Source organism: Sabethes cyaneus, chromosome 2 (assembly GCF_943734655.1).
Source record: "Sabethes cyaneus chromosome 2, idSabCyanKW18_F2, whole genome shotgun sequence".
Lineage (NCBI taxonomy): Eukaryota > Metazoa > Arthropoda > Insecta > Diptera > Culicidae > Sabethes > Sabethes cyaneus.
The window spans coordinates 143,707,318-143,719,676 of record NC_071354.1 but is presented as its reverse complement, the minus strand read 5'-3'; the positions used below and the strand labels follow the sequence as shown (position 1 = coordinate 143,719,676).

Genomic DNA, 12,359 nt, shown 5'->3' with positions numbered 1-12,359 from the left:
CAGACGATGTGGTTTAAAAAAACACATTGATTCTCCTCATACATATCATGGCTATTGCTAGGATTGTATTACCTAGGACTGCCCGAAAGATTTTGTGCTGTTTTTTGACTAGTGCAACCGCGGTTAGAAGTAGCTAATGTTAATTAAATTGTTTTAATAACAAATTTTATTTTTACACGAGGTCAAACACAAAGCACACTGCATCAGAAAAATCCTTCAAAAGAAAATAACGTTTTTACTTTGCCCGTATGTAGTGGCATACACACGACAGGATGCTGATTTGTTCCAATTGATATTTCGCAGCTATAGCCTACTGTTGTCTGGTTCTTTTTGACAAATGTATTCAGTGTATTCGATTCTCAATTTCGAACTTCTTATCTTTGAGAATAGTAATAGCCAGAGAATAGTAAAGCGATTTCTGGCCTTTATTTTCAAACTCACTTTTTTCTTATCAGTCTTAGAAACCTTGAACATTTTGGTATTATACCGTCAGAAAAGCCTCCCCAGCCTGTATGTTGACCTCGTGGTCATCAAATTATTCCTGACACTGTAGTCTGGCGTGTGTTTACAATATCCGTGTCTTTAGGCACATGGTCTAACTAATGATTCAATCTTCTGCACCACACTCGTTCTTCTAATTTGTCGCCAAGAATTGTTCACAAGATCTTACACTCAAAACATTATCCGGAGCTTGTCGGTTGCCTTCCTCTAACGCCCAACGTCCACGCTTCATAATCACAGAGTACTACAACGAGAATTAGGTCTCATATAACGCCAGTTTCCTCTATAGCGTAATTTTGCGGTTCCGCAGTTGCTGCATTCCAGCTCTTCGCTTCACGGCTCGTTTCCAGGACTGCTCGGCGCTAATTCGTTGAGCGTCTCAACATTTGTGTTTAAGTCATATTGCACGTCGAGCCCCTCTTACCGTATAATCACCTGTTAATAATTTGCCGAGATAAACGAATTAATCAAACGCAGTTCTAACACTCGAAAATCTATCAAGCGCTTCAGCAGCCATCAATGTCATATTGTTGTCCGAGAAACCTTTGAGCACGTCAATGGTTCATAAAAATCGTACATGGTCCGATGGAACCTGGTTGTCAGTAAATTCGATGAGCGAAGCTGTCTACGTGAAGCTCGGAAATCAATACGGGACAGCAGAGCCGGGGCATCTAGGAGCTTAGCCACAAAAATTGCTTGTTGAATCCTTCGACGACTCTCTAAAGTCTCCAAATCCAAGCTGGTATCGGTCTACGTAGCGAGGAAGATTGTTAGGTAGACGCCAGGGTAGATATCTTAGGGCGACACGAACAAATCTTCGTTAAACACGTTTTATTTTGGCCTCCCAGTACAGGTTATGAGAATTCTTGATGATACAGACATTCTCTAGTATTGGGCGTACCTACGCGCAGTACAATACCTTCAAGCAATGAGGATCTGTGAAATCTCTGGATTTTTTTGAGATGAACCAAAGTTTTTGCGAAACTCGAGAGATTACAGCTCAGTATACTGTTGGGTGAACATGAGCTTGTTATCCAACAGAACTCCAAGATCATTGATCAGATCGACGCGTCCGAGAATAGCTCCGTTTATCCGATAATCAAACGAGATGGGCACATTACATCGGCATTGGCGTAACTAGGTAATTTCCCTGGAGGGGGCCTAGGTGGTGCCTTCCAGAAAAAAATTTCTTTATGATCCTGTAACACCGGCTGTCACCGATAGCACAGGGTTTTGTAAGGAAATAACAGGCGGGCTTCATGAGAGCCCGTGCAATTACGGACCAGATGTTTACCATCCGACAGATCTCGCAGAAATATCGAAAGTACAACGTGCATCACATCTTTATTGATTTCAAAGCAACGTACGGATACGATGCACTCGATCGAGGCCAGCTATGGCAGATAATGCACGAACACGGTTTTCCGGATAAACTGACGAAACTGATCAGAGCTACATTGGATCGAGAGATGTACTTACTTACTTAATTGGCCTAACGTCTTACGACAAGGCCTGCGCAGTATAATTTCTCCATCTGTTTCGCTCCATGGCAAATGATCTCCAGTTCCGCGGGCACCCAGTGCTCGCCAGATCTCGCTCCACCTGGTCTTGCCACCTCGCTCGCTGTGCCCCTCTTCCTGTTGTTCCTACCGGATTTGATGCGAAAACCATTTTTGCAGGATAGTTCTCCGGCATTCTAGCAACATGTCCTGCCCAGCGTATCCGTCCAGTTTTAACCACTTTCTGAATACTTGGTTCGCCGTAGAGACGCGCGAGCTCGTGGTTCATTCTTCGCCTCCATACACCGTTCTCCTGCACTCCGTTCGAATACTCCGAGTGCTTGTAGGTCCTCTTCTAGCAGTGACAACCGGTCTAATTAGCGTTTTGTACAGTGTGCACTTTGTACGGGGGCTCAAATTGTTCGACCGCAAGTGTTTGTAGAGTCCGTATCAGGCCCGACTTCCGCTGATAATACGTCTTTTAATCTCACGGCTGGTATTGTTGTCCTCTGTTGCCAGCGAGCCAAGGTATACGAACTCGTCGACTACCTCGAACTCATCTTCGTCGATTACCACGGTACTGCCCAAGCGGGCCCTGTCGCGCTCGGTCCCGCCTGCCAGCATATACTTCGTTTTAGACGTATTTATCTTCAATCCAATCTTCTCTGCTTCGCGTTTCAGTCTGGCGTACTGATCTTCCACCCCCTCAGCAGATAAATTGACTGGATTTATTGAAAATCGTGCCCCGCATTTCGATCGCCGCTCGTCTTATAACACCTTCAAGCGCAATGTTGAATAGCAGGCAGGAAAGACCATCTCCTTGTCGAAGTCCCCTGTGAGATTCGAATGGGTCCGACAATCCACCCAAAATTCTCACACAGCACTGGATCCCATCCATCGTAGCCATGATAAGTCTAGTAAGCTTACCCGGAAAGCCGTTTTCGTCCAAAATTTTCCATAGCTCTTGTCGGTTTACGCTATCATATGCGGCTTTGAAATCGATGAACAGGTGCTGCGTGGGGACTCGAAATTCGCGGCACTTCTGGAGGATCTGCCGCAGGGTGAAGATTTGGTCTGTTGTAGACCGACCCTCCATGAAGCCGGCCTGGTAACTTCCCACAAATCTATTGGCTATTGGCGATAGTCGATGAAAGAGGACTTGGGACAGCACTTTGTTGGCGGCATTCAGGATAGTGATGGCTCGGTAGTTCTCACAATCCAGCTTATCACCTTTTTTGTAGATAGGGCAGATAACCCCGTCTTTCCACTCCACCGGTAGTCGTTCCGAATCCCAAATCTTGACAATCAGTTGATGCAGACAGCCGGCCAACTTGTCCAGGCCCATTTTAATAAGTTCCGCTCCAATGCCATCCTTTCCCGCTGCTTTGTTGTTCTTCAGCCGCTGGATGGCTTCTTTAACTTCCCTTATCGATGGGGGTGGCGCATCTTCGTTGCTTGCTGCACCAATGTGGTCACTTCCTCCGCTATCATGGTCTTCCGGTCAGGTGTTCATCGTAGTGCTGCTTCCACCTTTTGATCACCGCACGGTCGTCAGTCAAGATACCTCCTTCTTTATCTCTGCACATTTCGGCCCACGGCACAAAGCCTTTGCGAGATCCGTTGAGTCTCTGATAGAACTTCCGTGTGTCGTGAAAGCGGTACAGCTGTTCGAGTTCTTCGCACTCCTTCTCCTCTTGGTGGCGCTTCTTCTCCTTGAAGAGTAGGGTTTGCTGCCTCCGCTTCTGTTTTGTATCGCTCCACATTCTGACGGGTGGCTCTACGCAGCATTTGTACCCACGCTGCGTTCTTCTCAGCCAATATCTGCTGGCATTCCTCGTCAAAATATTCGTTACGTCGATTCGGTGCCACACGGCCTAGGACGTTCTCCGCTACGCTGTTAATGGCTGTTTTCACGGCATTCCAACAGTCCTCAAGAGGTGCGTCATCCAGCTCACCCTCTTCCGGCAGCGCGGTTTCGAGAGATAACGCGTAGTTTTCGGCGACTTCCGGTTGCTTCAGTCGCGCTAGATTATACCGTGGCGGGCGGCGGTATCGTATGTTGTTCACAACAGATAGTTTTTGACGTATCCTTACCATCACTAGGTAGTGATCCGAATCAATGTTAGCGCCCGGATAGGTTCTGACGTCGATAATGTCTGAAAAGTGCCGACCATCTATCAGAACGTAGTCGATTTGTGGTTCTGTCTGGTTGGGTGATTTCCAGGTGTACCGATGGTAGAGGTTATGCTGGAAGAAGGTACTACGTATGGCCAGGTTCTTGAAGGCGGCGAAGTCGATAAGTCTTAGGCCGTTTTCGTTCGTTTGCGGGTGGGCACTGAACCGTCCAATCACCGGTTTGAATTCTTCCTCCTGACCAACCTGAGCATTACTGTCCCCGATGATAATTTTGACATCATGTCCTTGGCAGCGATCGTATTCACGCTCCAACTGCGCGTAGAATTCATCTTTGTCATCTTCGGTACTTCCGAGGTGAGGGCTGTGCACGTTAATTATGCTTATATTGAAGAATCGGCCCTTGATTCTTAATCTGCACATTCGGGGGTTGATCGGCCACCACCCGATCACCCGCTTCTGCATCTCGTCCATCACTATAAAAGCTGTGCTCAGCTCGTGTGTATTGCCGCAGCTCTGGTAGATGGTATGACAATCTCTATACGTACGTACCATCGTTCCTTTCCAGCATACCTCTTGCAGCGCTACGATGTCGAACTTGCGGCTCTTCACTTCTTTAGAAAGCACGTGGGTACTTCCGAGGAAATTTAGAGACTGACAGTTCCATGTTCCTAGTTTCCAATCGTTAGTCCGTTTTCGTCGCCTGGGTCTTTGCCGATTGTTCCGACTAGAGTTATTATTATTACTTAAGGAGTCCATTGCTTTGGTTTTTTTAGTGGTTTAGGCTTGCAAAACCCGCAACTAACCCCACAGTATCGCCGGAGGGCCAACGTAGCTCGAAGGAGCCCTCCTCCTCTGACAGCATACGACCTTGGTTTGCACCGAGGTTAGTTACCCGATCTTCACCGAGGTTGCTCGTATCCCGGCTGGCACCACGAGGAGGTAGGGGTAGAAGTTGCTAGGTAAGCGGCTGTGGGCCACTGTCGGGTCTATTTTAAGCCCAGTGCACAAGGCACCGATGGTACGCATTACCAAGCCGTTTACCAGCCAGTCCGTGGTAGCATCGATGTTTTCTCTGGAGTTTTTTTCTACCATATATATGGTTTTCGACTCATTGATTTGCAGTCCAATCCTCGTAACCACCGTTTTAAATCTGGCGTAGACTGCCTCCGCTATCTCAAGATTTCTAGTAATGATGTTGAGATCATTCGCGATGGCTAGGAGTTGGATGTCGAAGGTTCATACCTTTAGTAGCGATATTGAATAACATACAGGACAATCCGACCCCTTGTCGCAACCCCCTGCACGATTCAATGGAACTCAAGAGTGCCGCCGCAATGCCCACGTAGAACATCATTCGTTCCAGGGTAGCTTTGATCAGCCGCGTCAATTTGTTGGAAAAGCCATTCTCGGGCATTATCTGCCATAGCTGTTCGCGGTCGACTGTATCTTATGCTGCCTGAAATTCACGAACATATGGTGCGTGGGAACGTTGTACTCCCGACATTTGTGGAGAATTTGTTGCATAATTTGTGGAGAATAAAACCTGCCTAATACTGCGGCGTTGATTAACGTAATGACCGCAATCGAGTCAATCGCGCTTTTAATAGATGGTACAAGCCACTCCTTTCTTCTCCTCCCAAATCTTTAAAATTATTCAGTGAAGTGTCGTTGCTAGCGGTTCTTGGCCATTTTTGTAGAGTTCTACCGAGAGTCAGTCCTTTTATTCTTCAGCTGACCGAATTCTCGCCGAATTTCTTCGAGTTCGGAAACCGATACGCTGTTATCATTTGTAGGCACTAGGTTAAGTGCCAGCCGTTGCCTTCTATTATACCGCCTTTGAGATGCTCATCGAAGAACTGTTTCCACTTGCCGGCCGCCTCACGCTCGTTTGTGACCAGGTTTCCCTCCTCGTTCCTACACATATCAGGCTTTGATGTGTGTCCTTTGTGAGATTGGTTCACCTTCTTATGAAACTAGCGCGTTTCATTAGCCCGGAATAATTGTTCTAGCTCTTCACGATCTTCTCTTCTGGTCTTCCTTCTGGAGCTTTTATGAATGTAGTAGATGTGAATGTTATGTAAACAAACATAAACAAATGTACGGTAGTCCAAAATGAAAATTTGTGTGAAAATCCGAAGAAAATTCACAACCTTGAGTCCCTATAAAACTTAAACGATTCAATTGTATTTAAAAGAATAAAATTTTTACGTTATATTTCTACCTCATTCCATAATTTCTATGTAAATATTTGCTCCGAAAAAGGTCACATCTATGCTTTTTGTAAAATAAATTGAAATCGCTTCTTTGCAAACAAACTGAAGCAAAAAATAAACACAACACAGTCCAGTATTGTGAATCGGATCGCTTGAAAACATTTCCCTGCCTAGCAGCAGCGGGAGGATAAATGGCAAACTTCACCGTCCAATGCGAATGGCAATGGAAGAAAAATACCACCCAGACAATATAAGCAAAGTGGCCCTCGAGGAAAAATGTGAGCTTGTGTGGCTGTGTTTGTGAGTGTGCCTGTGTGTTTGCTTTATTTTTACCAGTAACATTTTGTCTGGAATGCTGAAAATCTGTGATAAATGAGCACATAATCGGCTGGACTCTTCAGCGTGCAAATTTCTCGAGTTGCTCCGTATCAGAAGTGACAGTTCAGTGTTCCTGCCGGTGTGGGTCGGTTGCTATTAATAGTTTATTGTTCCTTATATACCTATATGTCAAGGTGTATAAAATATTTAGTTTGGTTTTTGAAAAATTCTTCTTCCGCCTAATCAATAAATTTCTACCACCAGTTGATGATTCGAGTTCAATCGCTATAAATTATAAGGAATAGACAACAATATTTTATCCTTTCATGAGAACACAAAAGAAAAAATGGTAAATTTATCAACTTTGTCACACTTGCCCACTCAGAAGCTTAGTTAGGAAACGAATCCAATGGAACCGGATAATCCTTCACTTCTAAGCATTTGTGCCAACGTTGATTTTCTGAATAAGTGAAATCAAGTCACTTTTTGATGGACAACGGTAAAAGGTGGCGCGTTCCCATGCTATATTATTCATTGCTGGTAATTTAGACGCTTGTAGTATTCATGAATTTATATTTTCCACGGTCGACTGAGCTTCCTTTGTTATTTCACGTGCCCGCCTGCTCGCGGGAAAGAATACTCCGGTCATTTTCGCTTTATTATTCAAGCACATGGACGAAACCCATCGCCACTACTGGGAGAACGATAGTAATCGCGAAGCTGCCGGTACATACCTAGGTACTAGAGAGAATTTGGAAACCAACACGAAGGTGATGTTTACGTGCTACTATCGTCGTATAGCAATCTTGTGCTTAAATCTGCACTGTAAGGTTGGTGTTCGTTCAAAGAAAATTGTAATTTCACAACATGTTGGTTCATGAACAATGAATTTTTTCAATTTTTCAATGGAATGAAAAATGATGAACGGAGATAAACTGCTCCAAGATGCATACATCTGTTGTACCATGGAAAAAGGAATGCCGAAATTTTAAAGTACACCACTTTTGTTCAAATTTTGTAAACCTGCTCCTCTTCGGAAAATTTTCAAATCGCAAATGAAACATTGAACCGTTTAATGGTTTTGTACGAAATACATAAAAGGCATTTTAATGCGCTTTTCATAAAAAAAATCAACTGAAGGCTAGGAATTTTTAAAGTACCGTGTCAAAAGTTTGGAAAGGTGAAAAAAAATTCCTGAGAAGATATGGTGGACTCTGGAAAAAGTAATCTAAACAGGTTTGGGTCAATTAACGTTTTTGAAATATTAACTTTTCTGTGTAGCTTTTTAATTACTAAGAGAAATTAAAAACCGATAGACAAAAAACGAAAAGTAGATTTCCGGATAAAGGATACATTTTTTAACGTTTTTGTGGAAGTTTTAATGGAGTAAAATAGCAAGCTTGATATACCAGGTTTGATAATATTTCTGCATTTTTTGTTCCTTCTTTCGCAGTTGTCTCTTGCATAACTCAGAAAAGTAAAGGAAAAATTTGCATAAAAACTGATATTTTCCGATCAATTAACTTTTTTGATAGTTTACTTTTTCGATTGTCCATTGTACAATCGTACGAAGAAACAAAGTCGCGCGAATCCGATGGAGATGAATGGTGTTTTGTTTCAGGTGCAATATTTCTGGCAAAAAAACGGATATTTACGCAAGAAATAGTATACCGTTCTGATTCAAAGCTGCACCGATTTTCACAGCTTTCCGATGGTGCTCCGATTCCGATTTATTGGCCAAATCCAATCCAAGATGGCCGCCGATTTTTTTTCACTTCATTTATAAACCCTATCTCTCCTCTTTACAAAACCGTGTCGTTTGTAGTTTGTTTTATATTAAATTTTGAAAATATCACAATAGTTACATGAAAATTGTGAACCTTTCTACAAATAACAGGTTGTTTTATTCAGTTAATGCCATTGGACACCTAATTCTATAAATGTTTCTTGTAGCATTTTTTCTCAGCTTTCCAATGGTGAAAATGAAAATCAGTTGGGGGGCTCAAGGTGAAAACTGCCATTTTTTGATAAAATCCAATATGGCTGCCAAATCCAAGATGGCCGCCAAAAGTTTCTTACTCCATTTGAAAGCCTAGTTCTTCTTCTTTACAGAACGGTGCCATTTGTTAGTTGTTTCACTGCAAATTTAGAAAATATCACGATATAGATCTGTAGGATTGCTAAAAATTCCACAACTGTCGGGCTCCTTGGCGAACGAGGGATCCACTGCTTCGTGGTATTAAAAGTGTAATTCTCTTTTTTTTTAACAATTTCCTGATTTGTTGGATAAAAGTTCCAATACTTGAAGACCTCGTGTCAGTAGCATAGATGCCAGAATCACAGATTTTTTCACACGCATAAATTTGGGACCCACCAATTATGTCAGTCCCTGTGAGTTCTGGTTCTACCAATGTGTCTGATAATTAAAGTACTTCATGAACTATGTATGTTACAGATAAAAATACGCTAGAAAAATTATATATTGCGGAGGAAATGATAGGGCCCCAAATTTATGCGTGTGAAAAAATCTGTGAAAATGGCATCTATGGTCAGTAGTGGCCCCGTTTCAGAACGAGAATCATTCTCTGCTTCAACACTGGTAAGAGGTTGAATAAATTGTACCGTCGATAACTTGTGCACCTGAAGGCATAAAATAGACTCTACAGTTGTTCACCGCCTCTTATGAAGATCACAGCCTCTTATCAGCAACTCCTAACCCTACCTTTTCATGGTACCTGCCAGGATTCGAACAACCTTGGAGGAGATTGGGTAACCAGCCTCGGTGGAAGCCAAGGTCGTGTCCTCTAGCAAAACTGGGTGGTGCTGCCGCAGGCCTTGCAAGCTGCCACAATGAAAAACTAATAAGCAATGAACGATAAACAAAGAAATTCGGACTGAGACAATCTGAATAGACCCATGCGTCGAAGAAGGACTATAAATTGGAAACTCGGGGCGTGGAACTGCCGACGTCACAACTTCCAGTACAGCACTCGAGTGCTCTTCGACGTATTGAAAAGCTGCAATTTGGGCAACGTAGTGATGTAGGAGGTGTGCTGGAAGAGATCGACGGTACGTACGTTCAAAGATCGACATACGATCTACCAGAGCTGTGGCAACACACACGAACTGGGTACAGTTTTCATAATGATGGGCAAGATGCGGGTGATTGGAACTGGCCAATGAATCCTCGTATGTGCATATGGAAAATCAAGGGCCAGTTCAGAAGTGCCATTGACGACAAGGAAGAATTCCGCGCGCAGTTGGAGCGTGAATACGAACGCTACCCAAAACATGATATCAAGATCGTCATCGGGGATTTCAAAGTTTATGTCGGCCAGGAGGAGGAATACAAACTGGTGATTGAAGAGTTCAGGGCACGCCCGCTGACCAACCATTGTCATTTCCAAGAACATAGCCTACGCAGTACCCCGTCTTCGAGCATAGACTTCTACACAAGAACTGCTGGAAATCAAATCAAATCAAATCAAATAGAATCGCTGATCAACCACGTTTTGATCGGCTGTCGGCACTTATCAAACAGCATTCACGTCAGATTCTGTCGAAGAACTAACGTTGATTCGGACTACAACCTAGTGATGGATAAGATGATCCCAAATAGGTGCCTCGGTTAAATATCACGTGGTTGGAGCAGCCAGACTCGAAGCCACGCTGCCGGAAGGGCACGACCTTGACGAAGCCCCTCTCAGGGACTGTTGGAACACTATCAAAACAGCCATTACCAGCGTAGCGGATGGCTCCATCGAGCACGTGGCACAGAATCAGCGGAGGACACTTTGATGAACACCTGAATGGTGCACAGGCATAAAACCATGGCGGCGGGGAAAGCAATTTTGACGGTGCAACAAATGAAGAAGAGGAGCCAGTCTCAACGATAGGCGAAGTTATGGAGGGCATCATTCAGTTATAAACAATAAATCAGCTGCGAAAGATGGAATCGGAGCGGAGCATAACAAAATGAGACCAGAAAAGCTGGCCATTTATCTGCAGTAACTAATTGTTAAAATTTGGGGTATAGAACAGTTATCGGAGGAGTGAAAAGATGGGGTTATCTATCCGAACTATAAGAAGGGTGACAAGTTGCACTGTGAGAACTATCGTGCGGTCACCGTTCTCAATGCTACCTACAAAGAGCTATCCCAAATCATTTCTCGCCGACTATCACCAATTGCGAACAGATTTGTGGGAACTAATCAAGCCGGATTCGTCGAAGGTCGGTCTACAACGGATCAAATATTTAAACTGGGCAGATCGTCCAAAAGCGCCGTGAATACAGTATTTCCACGCACCATCTGTTCGTTGACTTCAATGCCGCATATGATACCATCGATAGAAAAGAGCTGTAAAAAGCATGGACGAGAAAACCTACCCCAGGAAGCGCATCAAACTGATTCAAACTACGTTGAATGTGTGCTGTGTTCGGATCTCGAATGGATTGTCAAGTTCATTCGAATCATGCAGAGGGCTTCGTCAAGGTCATGTCTGCTGTTCAAAATAGCACTACATGGTGTTATAAATCGAGCGGATATCAACACGCGGGACACGATCTACAACAAATCTAGTCAATTCGTCTGCTTTGCCGATAACATGGACGTCTGTTGCAGTGGCTGAATAGTATACTAGACTAACGCGCAAAGCAGAAGAGATTGGGTTAAAGGTAAATATGTCCAAAACAAAGTACACAGTGGTCGGCGGAACCTAAGCCGACCGACACCGCTTATACAGTAGTGTAACGATCCATGGCGTTGAGCTTGAGGTAGTTAATTCGTATTATCAGCGGAAGTCGTGCTTACTATGTACTGACCAAGAAATTGCGGAGGAACAGGCTAAGCCCCGTACAAAGTGTAACCTGTATAAGACGCTCATTAGACTGGTTATTCTGGTTATTACAGAAACGGAGATCTTCGGAGGTGCTCGGAGTTTTCAAAAGACGGGTACTAAGAACGATCCTCGGTGGCGTACAGATGATCGGAGTATGGAGACAGAGGATGAAACATGAACTCGGACAGTTCTTTGGCGAACCCTGTATTTATAATATGACTAAGAACGGAAACTATTAGCTAGCCCCAAATATAATAGAGTTTAAAATTTTCCGAGAATGAACAGGTACACAATATTTGAACAAAATCAGAGCAGCTACTATACACAGACAAACAGACATAACTCTTGGAGGAAAAATCAACAAAAATTATCTTACCTCACATTTAGCCTGAACACTAGCACCATCTATGATCGACATTCCCAAATATCAAATAGCAACATGGGTATCCCTCGAAGTAGCAAGTACTTTTTATGGGTAATTCCCCTTTTTTCGTCAAAAAGCGCCACTCTGATCAAAACGGAGACATTCCCAACTAAGCCCAAATCTGAGATGACGGTTTAATCGGTACGAAGAATGGGAAACGAGTGTTATGTCTGTTTGTCTGTGTACTATAGGTATTATTGTCGCTAAAACTGCTAGAATCGTCCAAATATCCAAAACCATCAAATCAAAAAGGACATCAAAATAGGTCAGGACTTTGTTGCAATAGTTCCACATTCAATAAATCATTTCCACCGTATTTTTTCACGCTTGACAAACTCTCTTTGAGGCACACATCCACAAAATGATTTATATGATAATCCACTGAACAATAGAATTGGCATTTCTGGCTAGAGACTCGCTTGACATATC

At 43.5% G+C, this 12,359-nt stretch overlaps 1 protein-coding gene across 5 annotated transcripts in view; it reads right to left on the bottom strand.

Annotated features, from left to right (window-relative positions):
* Positions 1 to 12,359, bottom strand: part of LOC128737958 (transient receptor potential cation channel trpm) — a 211,285-nt gene that overhangs the window by 159,142 nt on the left and 39,784 nt on the right. The window lies entirely within an intron of this gene.